We start from the raw sequence: 16,978 nt of genomic DNA, 5'->3' as shown, positions 1-16,978 counted from the left end.
AACGTTCAGTGAACAGCCAAACGGCACCTCAGCTAGTCATCACTTACGATTCCACCTTTAGGTCGATATCCTTCACCTTCTATTAGTCCTTCCAATGACAGTGATTCACTCAGCCAAATGGTAGACCATTTCCATTTTACATGTATTTATTTAGCAGAAAAAAATATTTTTATCTCCTACTCACTGGTTCTAATTTTTTTTTGTTATTGGAGTATAGTTGATATACAGTACTGTGTTAATTTCTGCTGTACAGCCAAGTGATTCAGTTATACATACATATATATATGTATATACATTCTTTTTTTTTGGCTGCCCCATGCTGTCAGTCACTGTAAGACTGAGGAACAAGTCCTGACAGCAGGTGAGGGGATTAAGAGACGGGGTCAGGAGGGTGGTGTACAAGCACACACACACTTTATTTCCTACCAAACCTCTTTTTATATATTGCAGTAGACAATACATGTTTTTGTTAAAATCACCAGACAGAATCATCAGACAGTATCTCCTTAATGTTGAAGTTATAGTACAAAACATTCTGCGAACCAGGATATAAACATGCGTGAGAACAGACTGTGACTACCGAAGCATGCCAAGGACAAACTATAGGTAGAGAAACCGCAAGCAACCTCACGGGCCAAGACTCATATCTTCTCTAATAACTCTTTCAGGTCCTGTCAGGAGTTAAGCAGGACTTTGCCATGCTTTAAGCTGCAAGAACTGTGTCAGCTTACAGCTGGTTCCCGACACCATGCAGACTTTGGGATCCTAGTTCCTCAATCAGGGATCAAACCTGGGCCCACAGCAGTGAAACTGTGATGTTCCAACCACTGGACCACCAGGGAATTCCCTATAAATTTTTTAAAATATTTTTTTCCATTATGATTGATCTCAGGATATTGAATTTAGTTCCCTGTGCTATACAGTAGAGACAACTTGTTTACTCACTGGTTATAATTCTGTATGAAGCTATGGATATAATTCAGTTTCATCTATGACATGACCCTTGTAAAATGACTGAAGACATTTAATGTCTTTTCTTTTTATTCTCCATACTTCCTTCACTCTAGTAACTCAGTAATAGTTACTGAGACATGGATTCTCAACTCAGACAAACAGTTCTATGACCTGATGCTCCCTATTGTTGGGATACTTTAACTCTCAAGTGTCTTAAGTGCCTTATTTTTTATTTCTAAAAGTATGGTTACTGCTGTTAACTTCTTTGTGAAGATTAAAAATGCCTTTGTGCACAGTAGGATCCCAGTAACTGATAGCTATTATTATTACTAATCTATTACTTTTATGACAATTATTTTTGATACGTAACTCTCCCACAGTATGATACAGAGATGTCACTTAGAAAATGGGATCTTGAGTTAGAATTCCTAGAGTAGAATTTTGATCCACCAAGGTCTGTGTGACGTTGACAAAGTTATTTAATCTCTCTTAGCCGCAGATGCCTTGCTTCTACAATGGGAGTTATAAATATTTCCTGCATTATAAGACTGATGAGTGAATTAAATGAGATGATGCATGTAATTTTTCTAGTGTGGTTCTTGTGACATACAGCAGACACTTGATAAATGTGAGCTTCTTAACAATAAATCTGTCTTGTGTGACTATCATTGATCATTATTACACTTAAACAGGGGCAGCCAACAAAGATGGAATTCTGATCATTATAAACACACCAGCTCTGTTAGCTCTTTGGACCGCAGTGCAGTACTTCTAGTTAATGACGATCCCTTTGGCTCCCTCTCTCAGATACCGTCTGCCAGGTGGATTCTTCCAAGAAGAGGGAAAAGTATGTGAACTACACACATAAGAGGGGTAAACAAAATCACAAGACCATAAAATAAAATGCAATGCCCATGTGAGAGTGTGAGCTCATATATAATGCTGAGTGGAAATGTGTTGTATTAAAAATCAGCACAGTTAATTGTAAAAGGAATGACTGACAGATTTGATTAAAAATATTCAAAGCTTCTATAAAATAAATCAAACAAATCATCCTTAAAAAGATAAAAGGCAAATTTAAGATGAATATAAATGTTTACATTCTCCATGATAGGAAAAAGCTCAGTATTATTATGCCTAGAGAATGCAATTAATATTCTTTTATATAAGCAAAGTGAAGATTTATTAAGCGATGATAGTACACTCGCAGGAGGGGAAGTGGGCGGGCTCAGGTGAGGAGCTGCCAAGAATGCATTTAATTAAGAGAAAAAAATAACTGGGCATCAATTTAGTCTGGGAAGGTGTATAGAAAATGCCTCTCTGAAATGAGAATATTGAGCTACGAGAGGAAGGATGGGTAATTGTTAACCAGAGGAAATAAGGAAAGGGCAAACATTTTGGGCTGAGAGAACAGAATTCACCGTTTGCCTTGGGGTTGGTGAGCTTGGTAATGGAAGGGATGTGAGAGGCCAGTGACATGGAGAACAGAGTGAGGGTCAGAAGGACACAGTATAAGGCTCACAAGTCGAGCATCCTGTACTGTTCTTGATGTGCCTCTCATGTTGGTAATTTTATGTTTATTTGCAGGTGAGACAGAGGTTGTGACCATTTTTGCTCATCGTCTTTCTGGGGACTTACATGGTGCCTGGAACATAGCAGGTGCTGAACACATGCAAATGTTAGGTATGTAATAAAGACTGAGACCAAAAGCATCGTTGTAACACAAAGAAAGAAACTTCCAAGTTCATCATGCCTGAAGAGAGGCACAAAATAGAATAGTAAAATTAAACAAAGTGCATTCATATACATTTTAAAAGAATAATATATCATGAACAAGTAATTCCTACTCTAGGAATGGATATCTGGTTAGTTATAGGATGTTTGCTGTCATAATTCATCTCAAAAATAGGCTAGTGAAGAGGAATCATAACCATAATTACAGTAGAAAATACATTCGAGAAAATGTAACAGCCATTACTGTGGTTAAGAGCCAGGACAGAGCCTCTCGCTAAATAAGGAAACTTAGAACAATGTCTTAACTCAATAAAAAACAGGTATTTTAAAACTGCAGCCAACAGGATATTCTACATTAAAACACTATATAATTGCTTTAAATTCATGAAGAGGACAAGGTAGTCTACTCCAAATTCAACCACTGGATATTCTCTTAACGATTTAAAGAGAATGGTAAAAACAAAGTGAAATTAGCCTGAATACCAAATGTCAGTAATAATTACATTGTTCTTAGATGATACTGTGGTGAAACAACAACATCAATAGGGAGATATCAGGTCCTATCAGGAAGTCAAATCTGCCAGCAGAAAAAGGGAACCTAATAGAAAAATCCAAGCACATGAGGAACAAAATTGATAATACCTGTGCATAATAAATCTCCAGTGAGTAGTTAATGAATAAATCATTGGACACAGGATATCTAAGAAGAGCCTACAATTGTGGGAAAGATTGGAGAAGAGGTGGAGGACCTCTGGAAAATAACTCATTGGAGAGAGGGTCTACATTCCAAAAAAAGGAGAGAAAGAAAGAGAACTGGGTTCAGTAGAAACTAAAGTACCCACAAACTACAGACTTCCCCGTCATAGATTAAATAACTATGGGACTGTCCCAGTCTCACTATTCTAGAGGTAAAGCACAGTACCCACCCTCTCTCCTCTTTTCCTTCTTACTCCACCAGGCTTTAGTGGGACACGGTCACTGAAGCTTTCTCTTCTCTGCGTTTTGTCCCAGGGAAACCCATTTGGGTTTTCACTGAGGCTGGGATCAGAGAATTACAGGGAAGGGGCAATGGGGACATTATTACCATCTTAAGGGTTGAATTCTCAGGGCTCCTCATTAAACAAATTGTTCTAGTGACTTTACCCTTTCTAAACAACTCAGCTCCCTTGAGGTACGAAGACAAGAAAATGGAAATATTTCAGCCAGTGTTCTGTGTATGTAGGCAGTAGTGGGGGAAGAACGTACATTCTCCAAGGAGAAATTCTTCTTTCTTTGGTTTGACTTAAAAGTGACAATGTATCTCCTAAGGAATGTTTAATTTCTACAAGAACCAAAACATGGAAGCCTTTGTTGATATCAGGGAGGGCTCCTTTTATTACCTCTAAATAGAGGATTAGGGGCATCTATGTTCCCTTGCACAAAGTGTACTGAGACTTGTGAATACATAAATGCCCACTGTCAACTCCTCAGCAGCACACTGACCCAGAGACCCAGAAATCAGTCCAGTTAGAAGAGCCTAAACAGGCCCAGGTGGGAAAAAGAACCAAGTCCCTCCTGAGAAGTGGCAGAGCCACTGTCAGAGTCTGACAGGGACTTGGATACCCCTGTGGGGAGGTGCTCGGTATCATCAGAAACAGTGAAATTTTTTAAAAATTAATTTTTATTGGAGTCTAGTTGATTTACAATGTTGTGTTTCTGCTGTACAGTGAAGTGAATCAGTTATACATATGCATATATCCACTCTTTTTTAGATTCTGTTCCCATATAGGTCATTACAGAGTATTGAATAGAGTTCCCTGTGCTATACAGTAGTTTCTTATCTATTTTGTACATAGTAGTGTGTATATGTCAATCCCAATCTCCCAGTTTATCCCTCCCCACTTCCTCCCTTACCATAAGTATGTTTTCCACATCTGTGATTCTATTTCTGTTTTGCAAATAGGTTCATTTGTCAGAAACAGTGAAATTAATGCACTAATGTGAAGTAAAGATTGGCCACCACCATAAGGGGACACAGCTGTGGAGACTGCATGATCGCCCACTGTGGACATAACAGTAATGACGATGGAAACGGCTGCGACTGGTCCCCAGCTTTCCTGGGTCATGAAGGCTTCCTGCTGGCCTTTTCTATCCCAGACGACTTTGGAGCTGGCTGTCTCCCTCAGCCCCAGGCGGTGCCATCCGTTGAGTTCCCCATTGGCTTTGTCCCCTGGCCTTTCTGGGTCCCTGCAGTCAATGCAGCTCTGGTCCTCTCTTCACTCTTCACCCAGACCTGCCGCTCTCACAGGTAGCTGTCTTCCTCCTGCCTTTTCTCCCTCCTGACTGCTTGGCCACTTGACACATAATGGGTGGTCTGTGATTCCCTGGGGATTGGGACATTCCTGTTTTTGAATAGCTGAGGCAGCTGTACTTGTGAGGCTACTAACCTCCCTATTCAGGAAACCTACAGGACTGATACTGCATATGTGCATTTTAAAATTCTAGTTTGTGTTAGATGTTTATTCAGTTTTTCTTCTGTGAAATGCTGGCTGAGTGGTTTGGTTTTTTTCTTTTCATTTTTTTACCCAATACATCCCTCAGTTCAGGATCTGAATTTAGTAGTAATTTTAAAATCTAGGCCTTTTAAAATCTGAGTTTTCATTTGCTAGCTGGTTTAAAACGTCTGTTTTAGGGACTTCCCTGGTGGTCCAGTGGCTAAGATGCTACACTCCAATGCAGGGGGCCCAGGTTCAATCCCTGGTCAGGGAACTAGATCCCACATGCCACAACTAAAGATCCCACATCCCGCAACTAAGACCCAGTGCAGCCAAATAAATAAATAATGCAGGGGACACGGGTTCAAGCCCTGGTCCGGAAAGATCCCACATGCCGTGGAGCAACTAAGCCGGTGCGCCACAACTACTGAGCCTGCACTCTACAGCCTGTGAGCCACAACTGCTGAAGCCCACACACCTAGAGCCCATGCTCTGCAACAAGAGAAGCCACCGCAATAAGAAGCCTGCGCATTGCAATGAAGAGTAGCCCCCACTCGCCGCAACTAGAGAAAGCCGGTGCGCAGCAATAAAGACCCAATGCAGCCAAAAATAAATTAATTAATTTTTAAAAAAAGAAAAAAAAAAGAAAAATGGTACTGATGAACCTATTTGTAGGGCAGGAATAGAAACATACATGTAGAGAACGGACTTGTGGACATAGGGTGGGAAGGAGAGGGTGGGACAAATTGAGAGTAGCATTGACATATATACACTACAATGTGTAAAACAGATAGCTAGTGGGAAGCTGCTATATAGCACAGGGAGCTCAGCTTGGTGATCTGTGATGACCTGGAGGTGTGGGAGGCATGGGGGGAGAGAGGCTCAAGAGGGAGGGGATATATGTGTACATATAACTGATTCAAGTTATTGTATAGCAGAAACTAACACAACATTGTAAAACAATTATACTCCAAAAATATATATATATAGTGCTGCCCATGACATGCAAAAACTCTCCATAAGAAAGCAGATCCTGGGGCTTCCCTGATGGTCCAGTGGTTAAGGCTCTGCGCTTCCAATGCAGGTGGCACGGATTCGATCCCTGGTCGGGCAACTAAGATCCCACATGCCACAGCAAAAACAAACACACACACACACACAAGAAAACAGATCCTAATGTCAGACAACATAGACTTATGCCATGATTACAGGTTTCAGGCTTCTCATCTGTGGTGGTATTGTGAGAGTGAATTTGGTTCATGCATAATGAAGAGTGGAACTTTCCATGTCTGTCATCATTAAATACCATTTTTTAGATTACTAGTTAGGCTGGTGTTATGATTTTGATTTATTAAAGACTGCAATTTATTTTAAACCCAGAAAAGTTGACCTTTATGTAGGGTTAAAACACACCAAATACATGAACATGAAAGAAATATAAGGAACAGATTAATAGACATAAAAACAAGGACTTACCTGGTGGTCCAGTGGTTAAGATTCTTTGCTTCCAATGCAGTGGGCAGGGGTTCGATCCTTGGTTGGGGAACTAAGATCCCACATGCCTCTTGGCATGACAAAAAAAAAAAGGAAAGAAAGAAAACATAAGAAAACCTGATAAACAGTTGTGCATGGGTGAACTGTATGGTATAGGAATTATATTTCAGTAAAGCTGTTCCCCAAAACAAAAGAGAAAATTATGATAGTGCCCATATCATTGAGTAGTTACATTTAAGAACTTTAATGTATGAAACACCTAGAGCAATAACATGCAAAAACATTAGCTACCATTATATTTTTACTGCTAGTATTAAAACTTAAATTATTGTCATCAAAGGAAATATAGTGATATTGGCATTAGTAAATATCTTACTGGCACAGAATAATCTGGGACTTGATTCAGGTATATATGTAAGAATTTGTTGTTTAATAAACTAGGGATTTCAAATCAGGCAGGCAAAGACAGTTCTTCAATAAGTGGTACTAAAAATTTTTTTTCGTATTTCTGGAGGAAAATATATTGGATCTACCCCAGTCCACAGAGAAAAATACATTCCATGAAAATTATATATTTAAATGTTTTTAAAGCAGTACATTTCAGAAGAAATTTAGGAAATTTGTACATGATCAAGAATTTGAGGAGGCTTTTTAAAGCAAGGTAGAAAAGCCAGAAATTATTGTTTAAAAAAATTTTTATGTAACTAAAGAATTCTTTAGTTACATAAAAAATTTTACAGCAAAAGATGAAAATTTAATGTAGCAGAATAACCATTTGATAGATGTAAACACTTTTAATAATGTATGGGAACACGCCTCATAAAATGTGTTAGTAAATGAGGATTTTTAAAATTTTTATTAACTCTCAAAGGCCACTCACTGACACAATAAACAAGATTATCAGAGAAACTTTAGTACCATTCCTGAGCAGGTGAAAAATGTCTGGTATCAGCACTATTTTAACATAGTAGGGGAAGTCCTAGCCTGTCTTGTTAGATATGAAAAACAAACTCAGAAGTATGTATCTGAAGAGAAAACAATTTTTCAAATTTACAGAATATATCTGTACATTGAAATCGCAAAGGAATCCACTATTAGACTTTAGCATGGTGTCCATATAAATAAAAAGCAATCAGGGGAAACAAAGGCCTAAAAACAGAATTGACTGAATGGACCACCACTTCAAGGATGAGCAGGCTTTTCAATATTGGAGAATCCCTATAAAGGGTCTAGGAAACTGGACAGGTGGTGGGAAAGCATCCTATGGGGTAGACCCTCAACCCCAGTCTTGCCCTTCCAGCCTCTAAACCCCACCCTGGGCCTGGTCCCGCAGCCCCACCCCTGGGTGTGGGCAGGGTCTTCGGCCCGTAGCCCTGGCTACAAGCCTGTTTCTAGCCTCTACCTCGTCCCTTTGGCCTGATCCTGTCCCCAGCTGCCTTGCTTAGCCGAGCCAAAGGCCCATCCGCATCCACTCCGGAGGGAACTATGTACAACTTGTGTGAAGTAGTCTAACCTGGCTGATGCCCGAAGCCCTGCCCCTCCTCTCCGAGGCAGGGAATGGAAGTGACACAGGCGGTTCAGTCTGTCTTTCTGGCACCGAGTCTGCGTCTCCCAGAGAGATTCCACTTTCATGGGGGTCAGTCCCATCCCGGCTTGGTGAGGCCCGCGTGAACGAGAGGGTCCTGGGCTGGATGAGGGTGTCCAAGGACGAGTTTGTCCCAGGAGGCTTCAGGGGCCTCCTGGGGGCAGCCTGGCCCGCTCTGCTCACGTGTGCTGGGGCCGCAGGTCCTCCAGGTCCAGCTGTGACCTAGAGATCACTCCTGTGATCAGCTGAACCAAGTTGGGAGTTGCATCCAGAGAGCGTCCACCAGGTCTTTCCACCCATTCTCTACCTCTGTTCAGAAGTCTTCAGAGCCAAGTTTGTTCATTTTTCTCTGTAAGGAAAAGAATTTCTGCTGTTGGAGTCACGTTGACTCCGGCTCCGTGCCCTCATGTCCTCATGGATCTGGCGATTCCCCCGTATTCTGGTGAGCACTGCTGGAAAGATGGTTTAAAATAAAAGGGTCCTTTATTACCTTTTATATGCAAAAGAAGGTTTCATCTGAGAAGGTTTCATCTGAGAATTGAGCTTTGCCCTTTATTTACTTTTGACACTTTCGGTAGAAAGAGAAGATACTTGAGTGTCCTGGGCATACATATATCTATATGTAAGTAAAAACGTGTGTAGACCACAAGTCTTTCTTCTGACGAAAGGCAAGAATACTTGGTTTTCGTCATCTGGTCTTCTGAGACTTATACATCCCCACCAAGCTTCAAAACAGTCCCCCAAGAAGAAAGGATAGAAGATTTATTACACTAACACTAGATTAATTGAATTTGCCATTAACAGGATGTTTGGACTGTTTCCCTCACACCCCACCTCCCACATTTTTCTTTCAAAAAATCTTAAACTAACCAAACAAAAAATAGTAGAGTGAATCCCCATGACAGTAGATTCACCCATTTTTAACATTTTGCATGTTCTCTCCCCAGATAAAGACATTTATGGTGAACTATTTGAGTAAGTTGAAAACAGAGACTTGATTTTTGATCTTTAAATACTTGATCTGTATCTGCTAACGATAAAGACATTGTCTTACTAAAAATCACAATACAGTTATAACACCCAAGAAAATTAAAAATAATATCATCTAGTACCTACACTGTGTAAAACTAAAATTCTCCACATTGTTGGAAAACATTTTTGGGGCGTTTTTAGATCTGCCATCCATTCAACAAAGACCCAACGCAGCCAAAAATAAAAAATAAATAAATTAAATTAAACTTTTAAAAAAATGAGGACAGTTTCGGGATTCCCTGGCAGTCCAGTGGTTAGGACTCAGTGCTTTCACTGCTGTGGGCCTGGGTTCGATTCCTGGTCAAGGAACTAAGATCCTGCAAGCCCTGTGGCATGAAAAAGAAAAAAAGAAAAGACGACAGTTTAAGGAACCTATGGGACAATATGAAGCATTCTAACATTCTCATTATAGGGGTCCCAGAAGGAGAAGAGAAATAAAGGGGTCAAAAATGTATCTGATGAAATTATGGCTGAAAATTTCCTGAACCTGAAGAAGGAAACAGATATCCAGGTACAGAAAGCACACAGAGTCCCAAACAAGATGGACCCAAAGAGATCCACACCAAAATATATCATAATTAAAATGCAAACGTTAAAGAGAATTCTAAAGGCAGCAAGAGAAAAACAAAGAGTCACATACCAGGGACCCCCTTAAGGCTATCAGCTGATTTTTCTGCAGAAACTATGCAGGACAGAAGGACACGATACATTTAAAGTGCTGAAAGGGAAAAACCTACAAGCTAAGATACTCTACCCAGCAAGGTTATCATTCAAAACTGAAGGAGAGATAAAGAACTTCTCAAGCAAGCAAAAACTAAGAGTTCATCAGTACTAAAACAACCCTAAGAGAAATGTTAAAGGGTCTTTTCTAAGTGGAAAAGAAAAAACTACAAGAAGAAGAAAGAATGTATAGGAAAGAAAAGTCCCATATAGTAAAGGCTATGGACCAACCATTAAGTAAGCTAGTACAAAGATTAAAAGAAACTAATAACTACAACAATCAGTTAAGGGATAAACATGAAATACAACATCAAAAACAAAATATGTGGAAGAAAGAGTAAATAATGTAGATCTTTTAGAATGTGCTTGAAATTAAATGACTATTAGTTTAAAACAAGTAGATCTAGTTACTGGTCAACATATGAACCCCATGGTAACCACAAATTAAGTAAAGCTAAAGACACACACAGACTGAAAGTGAAGGGATGGAAAAAGATATTCCAAGCAAATGCAAACAAACAAAAAATCTGGAGTAGCCATACTCATAGCAGACAGAGGAAACTATAAAACAGTCTAAATACAAGACAAAGAAGGGCATTATGTAATGATAAAGGCATCAATTATAACATTTGTTAACATATATGGACCTAATACAGGAGCATCTAAATAAATAAAGCAAATACTTGCAGACATAAAGGGAGAGACTGACAATAATACAATAATAGTAGGGAATTTTAATACCCAACTTACATCAGTGGCTGGATCATCCAGACAGAAAATCAATAAGACAGCAGTGGTCTTAAAAGATACATTAGGGGGCTTCCCTGGTGGCGCAGTGGTTGGGAATCTGCCTGCTAATGCAGGGGACACGGGTTCGAGCCCTGGTCTGGGAAGATCCCACATGCCACGGAGCAGCTGGGCCCGTGAGCCACAGCTGCTGAGCCTGCGCGTCTGGAGCCTGTGCCCCGCAACGGGAGGGGCCGCGATGGTGAGAGGCCCGCGCACCGCGATGAAGAGCGGTCCCTGCACCGCGATGAAGAGTGGCCCCCACTTGCCGTAACTAGAGAAAGCCCTCGCACGAACCGAAGACCCAACACGGCCAAAAATGGAGAAATGAATGAATAAAGTAGCTATAAAATTAAAAAAAAAAAAAAAAAAAAAAAAAAAAGATACATTAGGCCAGGGACTTCCCTGGTGGTCCAGTGGCTAAGACTCCATGCTCCCAATGCAGGGGGCCCAGGTTTCATCCCTGGTCAGGGCACTAGATCCCGCATGCTGCAACTAAGAGTTCGCATGCCACAACTAAAAAGTTCCCATGTGCCACAACTAAAAAGATCCCATGTGCCCCAACTAAAAAAAAGATTCTGCATGCTGCAGCTAAAAGATCCTGCATGCCACAACTAAGACCCGGCGCAGCCAAATAAACAAATTAACAAATATTTTTTAAAAAAGACAAATTAGGCCAGTTGGACTTAATAGATAACCTACAGGACATTCCACCTCCAAACAGCAAAATAAACATTCTTCTCAACTGCACACGGAACATTCTCCAAGAGAGATGACATGCAAGCTCAACAAATTTAAGAGGATAGAAATTATATCCAGCATTTTTTCTGACCACAATGGTATGAAACTAAAAATCAATTACAGGGCTTCCCTGGTGGCGCAGTGGTTGAGAATCTGCCTGCCAATGCAGGGGACACGGGTTCGAGCCCTGGTCTGGGAAGATCCCACATGCCACGGAGCGGCTGGGCCCGTGAGCCACAACTGCTGAGCCTGCGCGTCTGGAGCCTGTGCCCCGCAGCGGGAGGGGCCGCGATGGTGAAGGGCCCGCGCACCGCGATGAAGAGCGGTCCCCGCACCGCGATGAAGAGTGGCCCCCACTTGCCGCAACTAGAGAAAGCCCTCGCACGAACCGAAGACCCAACACAGCCAAAAATAAATAAATAAATAAATAAAGTAGCTATAAAAAAAAAAAAAAAAAATTAAAAAAAAAAAAATCAATTACAGAAAGAAAAACGGGAAAAGAACAAACAGGTAGAGACCAAACAACATACTACTACAAAACCAATGGGTCAATGATGAAATCAAAGAAGAAATCGGAAAATACCTCAAGACAAATGAAAACAGAAACAAAACTTTCCCAAATTTATGGGATGCAGCAAAAGCAGTTATAAAAGAGAATTTTATAATGATATACGCCTACCTCAAGAAAAAAGAAAAATCTCAAATAAACCTAATTTACCATCCAAATGCACTAGAAAAAGAAGAACAAACAAAACAAAGCCCAAAGTTAGCAGAAGGAAGGAAATAATAAACATCAGAGATGAAATAAATAAAACAGAGGACACCCCCCCCCCAAAAAATAGAAAAGATCAGGGAAACCAAGAGCAGGTCTTTTGAAAAGATAAATAATGTTGATAAGGCTTTAGTCCGGCTCATGAAGAAAAAAGAGGACCCAAATAAACAAAATAAGAAATGAAAGACAGACTTCTCTGGTGGCGCAGTGGTTAAGAATCTGCCTGCCAATGCAGGGGACACAGGTTAGAGCCCTGGTCTGGGAAGATACCACATGCCACGAAGCAACTAAGCCCCTGCGCCACAACTACTGAGCCTGCACTCTAGAGCCCATGAGCCACAACTACTGAGCCTGCGTGCCACAACTACTGAAGCCCACATGCCTAGAGCCCGTGCTCTACAACAAGAGAAGCCACCACAATGAGAAGCCCACATACCACAACAGAGTAGCCCCCGCTCGCAGCAACCAGAGAAAGCCCGCATGCAGCAACAGAGACCCAACACAGCCAAAAATAAAATCAATTAATAAAAAATAGATAAATAAAAAATAATCTCATAAAAAAATGAAAGAGGAGAAATTACATCTAATATCACAGAGATACAAATAATCATAAGAGAATACTATGAAAAAAAGAGAATACTATGAACAGTTATATGCCAACAAACTGGACAACCTAGAAGAAATACATTCCTAGAATCATACAACCTTCCAAAAGTGCATCAGGAATAAATAGATAATCTAAACAGACTGATTACTAGTCTTGAAATTGAATCAAAAACTCCCAAAAGTCCAGGCCAGACATCTTAACAGGGGAATTCTACCAACCGTATAAAGAAGACTTAAAGACCTTTTTTTTTTTTTTTGGCTATGCCACGCTGCATGAGGGATCTCAATTCCCCAACCAGGGATTGAACCCATGCCCCCTGCATTGGAAGCATGGAGTCTTAACCACCGGACCACCAGGGCAGTCCCTGAATACCTATTCTCAAACTATTCCAAAAAGTTGGAGAGGTGGAAACACTCCCAAATTCTTTCTATGAGCCCATTACCCTGATGCCAAAACTAGAAAAAGGCAGTACAAAAAAACTAAACTACAGGCCAACATCCCTGATGAATATAGATGCAGAAATACTCAACAAAATATTAGCAAACAGAATTCAACAATCTGTAAAAAGGATCATTCACAATGATCAAGTGGGATTTATTCCAGGGATGCAAGTATGGTTCGACATCCGAAAATCAAGCAATGTGATACACCACATTAACAAAAGGAATAAAAATCACACAATCATTTCAGTAAACGAAGAAAAAACATCTGATGAAATTCAACATCTATTCATGATAAAGACTCTCATCAAAGCTGGTATAGAGGGAACGTATTTCAGTATAATGAAGGCCATTTATGACAAGCCCACAGCTAACATACTCAATGGAATGCTGAAAGGTTTTTGTCTAAAATCAGAAGTAAGACTAGGATGCCCACTCCTACCACTTCTATTTAACACAGTACTGGAAGTCCTAGCCACCAGTATCAGACGAGAAAAAGAAATAAAAGGCATCCAAATTGGAAAGGAAGAAGCAAAACTGTCACTATTTACAGATGACATGGTACTATATATATAAAAAAACCCTAAAGTCTCCATCAAAAAACTATTAGAATGTATGGCTGATTCACTTTGTTGTACAGTGGAGGCTAACACAACATTGTAAAGCAACCATACTCTAATAAAAATTAATTTAAGAAAAACTATTAGAACTAATAAATGAATTCAGTAAAGTGGCAGCATACAAAATTAATACACAGAAATCTGTTGCTTTTCTATATGGTAATAATGAACTATCAGAAAGAGAATGCAAGAGAACAATCCCATTTAAAAACATATCAAAAAGAATTAAATTACTAGAAATAAACTTAACCAAAAAAGACCTATACTCTGAAAACTATAAAACACTGAAGGAAATAGAAGATGATATTACAAAGAAGTGGAAATATATTCCATGTCCATTGATTGGAAGAATTAATGCTGTTAAAATGTCCATACGACCCAAAGCAACTACAGATTTAATGCAATCCCCAGCAAAATACTCACAACACACAACTAGAACAAATAATCCTAAAGTTTATGTGGAACCAGAAAAGACCCTGAATACCCAAAAAAATCTTGAGAAAAAAGAACAAAGCTGGAGGTACCACATTCCTTGACTTCAGACTATACTACAAAGCTACAGTAATCAAAACAGTATAGTACTGGCACAAAAACAGACACATAGAACAATGGAACAGAATAGAGAGCCCAGAAATTAACCCACACATTTATAGTCAATTAATCTACAACAAAGGAGGCAAGAATACACAACGGAGAAAAGACAGTCTCTTCAATAAATGGTGCCGAGAAAATTAGACAGCTCACGTAAAAGAATGAAATTAGAACATTTTCTCACACCATGTATTAAAAAAAACTCAAAATAAATTAAAGACCTAAATGTAAGACCAGAAACCATAAAATCCTAGAAGAAAACAGGCAGAACACTCTTTGACATAAATCACAGCACTATGTTTTTGGATCTTTCTCCTAAAGCAAAGGAAACCACAGCAGAAATAAACTAATGGGCTTTAATTAAACTTAAAAGCTTTTGTACAGCAAAATAAACCATCGACAAAATGTAAAAACAATCTACTGAATGGGAGAAAATATTTTCAAATGATATGACCAATAACAGGTTAATATATAAAATATATAAACAGCTCATACAACTCAAGATCAAAAAACCAATCCTATTAAAAAATGAACAGAAGACCTGAAAAGACATTTTCCCAAAGAACACATATAGATGGCCAACAGGCACATGAAAAGATACTCAACATCACTTATCATCAGAGGAATGCAAATCAAAACTGCAATAAGATATCACCTCACACCAGTCAGAATGGCTATCATCAAAAAGACCATAAATAACAAATATGGCGAGGATGTGAAAAAAAGGGAACCCTCATATTCTGTTGGTGGGAATGTAAATTGGTACAGCCACTATGGAAAACAGTATGGAGATTCCTCAAGAAACTACAATATGGTCCAGCAATTCCACTCCTTTGGGTATATATCCAAAGGAAATGAAAACAATAATTTGAAAAGATACATGCACCCCAATGTTCACAGCAACATTATTTACAGTAGCCAAGATATAGAAGCAACCTAAGTGTCCATCAACATATGAATGGATAAAGAAGATTCACAAAATGAAATATTCAGCCATAAAAAAGAATCAAATTTTGCCATGTGCAATAGCATGGATAGACCTGGAGGGTATTATGCTTAATGAAACACGTCAGACAAAGACAAATACTACATGTTATCACTTATATGTGAAATCTAAAAAATGAAGGAAACAAATGAATATAATAACAGACTCAGAGGTATAGAGAACAAACTAGTGGCTATCAGTGGGGAAGGGGAAGAGGGGCCAGTAAGATCAGGGTAGGGGACTAAGAGGTACAAACTATAAATACTATGTATAAAATAAATAAGCTACAAGGATATACTGTACAGCACAGGGAATACAGCCAATATTTTGTAACAACTTTAAATGGAGTATAATCTATTAAAATATTGAATCATTATGTTGTACACCTAAAACAAATATACTATTGTAAATCAACTATACATCAACAAAAAATTAAAAAGTAAAAAATAAAATCAACATTGCAACTTCGGGATAAACACACACTAAAAACCAAAAGCTTCCCTTGAGGTGCGGTGGTTAAGAATCTGCCTGCCAATGCAGGGGACACGGGTTCGATCCCTAGTCTGGGAAGATCCCACATGCCACGGAGCAACTAAGCCTGTGAGCCACAACTCCTGAGCCCACACACCACAGCTACTGAAGCCAGCGTGCCCTAGAGCCCGCACGCCGCAACTACTAAGCCCACATGCCGCAACTACTGAAGCCTGCATGCTTTAGGGCCTGTGTGCCACAACTACTGAGCCTGTGTGCTGCAACTACTGAAGCCCTCGCACATAGAGCCCACGCTCCGCAACAAGAGAAGCCACCACATATAAGAAGCCCGCACACCACAACGAAGAGTAGCCCCCACTTGCAGCAACTAGAGAAAGCCCTCGCACAGCAACGAAGACCCAACACGGCCAAAATAAAAAATAATAAATAATAAAATAAAAACGAAAACCAAAAAAACTCACAAATACACGTTACTGCCATGAAATAACAGAGTAGTCCTGTCTCACCTGGAGCCAGAGAGGTAAATGGTGCGCCATGTTACCCACCTGGCAAAGAATAATGGGTTCATTTCACAGGTTAGGAAACATAAGCCCTGAGTAATGTGACTCTTCACTTATCAAGGCAATAAAATACATGCATAGGATTACACATGCAGCAACTCTACCTAATGCATACAGATCAGGAAGCTGTCTTACAGAACAGCATTCTCTGGCCCATTTCAGTTCCTCCTAGATCAACAAGCAGCATGACCACTCCAGCCCAGACCAAAGAAATCTGCATTGTAAAGGCAGAACCTAAAGCTGAGTCTCTGGGGAAAAAAAGCATTAACGAGGACTTATCATGGGACATATGATAGGCTGTCATCCTACAAAGCTGAAGGTGAAATTTGCATAAACACTCTTTTCCTGAACCAAGATCATTTCAGGGCAGCTTAAGAATATAAGTGGATAG

At 39.7% G+C, this 16,978-nt stretch overlaps 1 protein-coding gene and 1 pseudogene across 1 annotated transcript in view; one reads left to right on the top strand and one right to left on the bottom strand.

Annotated features, from left to right (window-relative positions):
• The window catches only part of LOC103006825 (olfactory receptor 7D4-like), a 74,701-nt pseudogene that overhangs the window by 35,533 nt on the left and 22,190 nt on the right, over positions 1–16,978 (top strand).
• LOC103003060 (olfactory receptor 7D4-like) overlaps positions 1–16,978 on the bottom strand; it is a 31,585-nt gene that overhangs the window by 2,544 nt on the left and 12,063 nt on the right. The window contains exons 2-3 of the mRNA XM_057539692.1: positions 8,170–8,590; positions 6,639–6,726 (exon numbers count right to left, since the gene is read on the bottom strand). The gene's annotated coding sequence lies outside the window, so the exon portion shown is untranslated. The remainder of the gene's footprint in view (positions 1–6,638; positions 6,727–8,169; positions 8,591–16,978) is intronic.

The sequence above is a fragment of the Balaenoptera acutorostrata genome, chromosome 2, assembly GCF_949987535.1.
Source record: "Balaenoptera acutorostrata chromosome 2, mBalAcu1.1, whole genome shotgun sequence".
In the NCBI taxonomy this organism is placed as follows: Eukaryota; Metazoa; Chordata; class Mammalia; order Artiodactyla; family Balaenopteridae; genus Balaenoptera; species Balaenoptera acutorostrata.
Note: the sequence above shows the minus strand (reverse complement) of the source record. Positions and strands in the feature narration are given on the sequence as shown.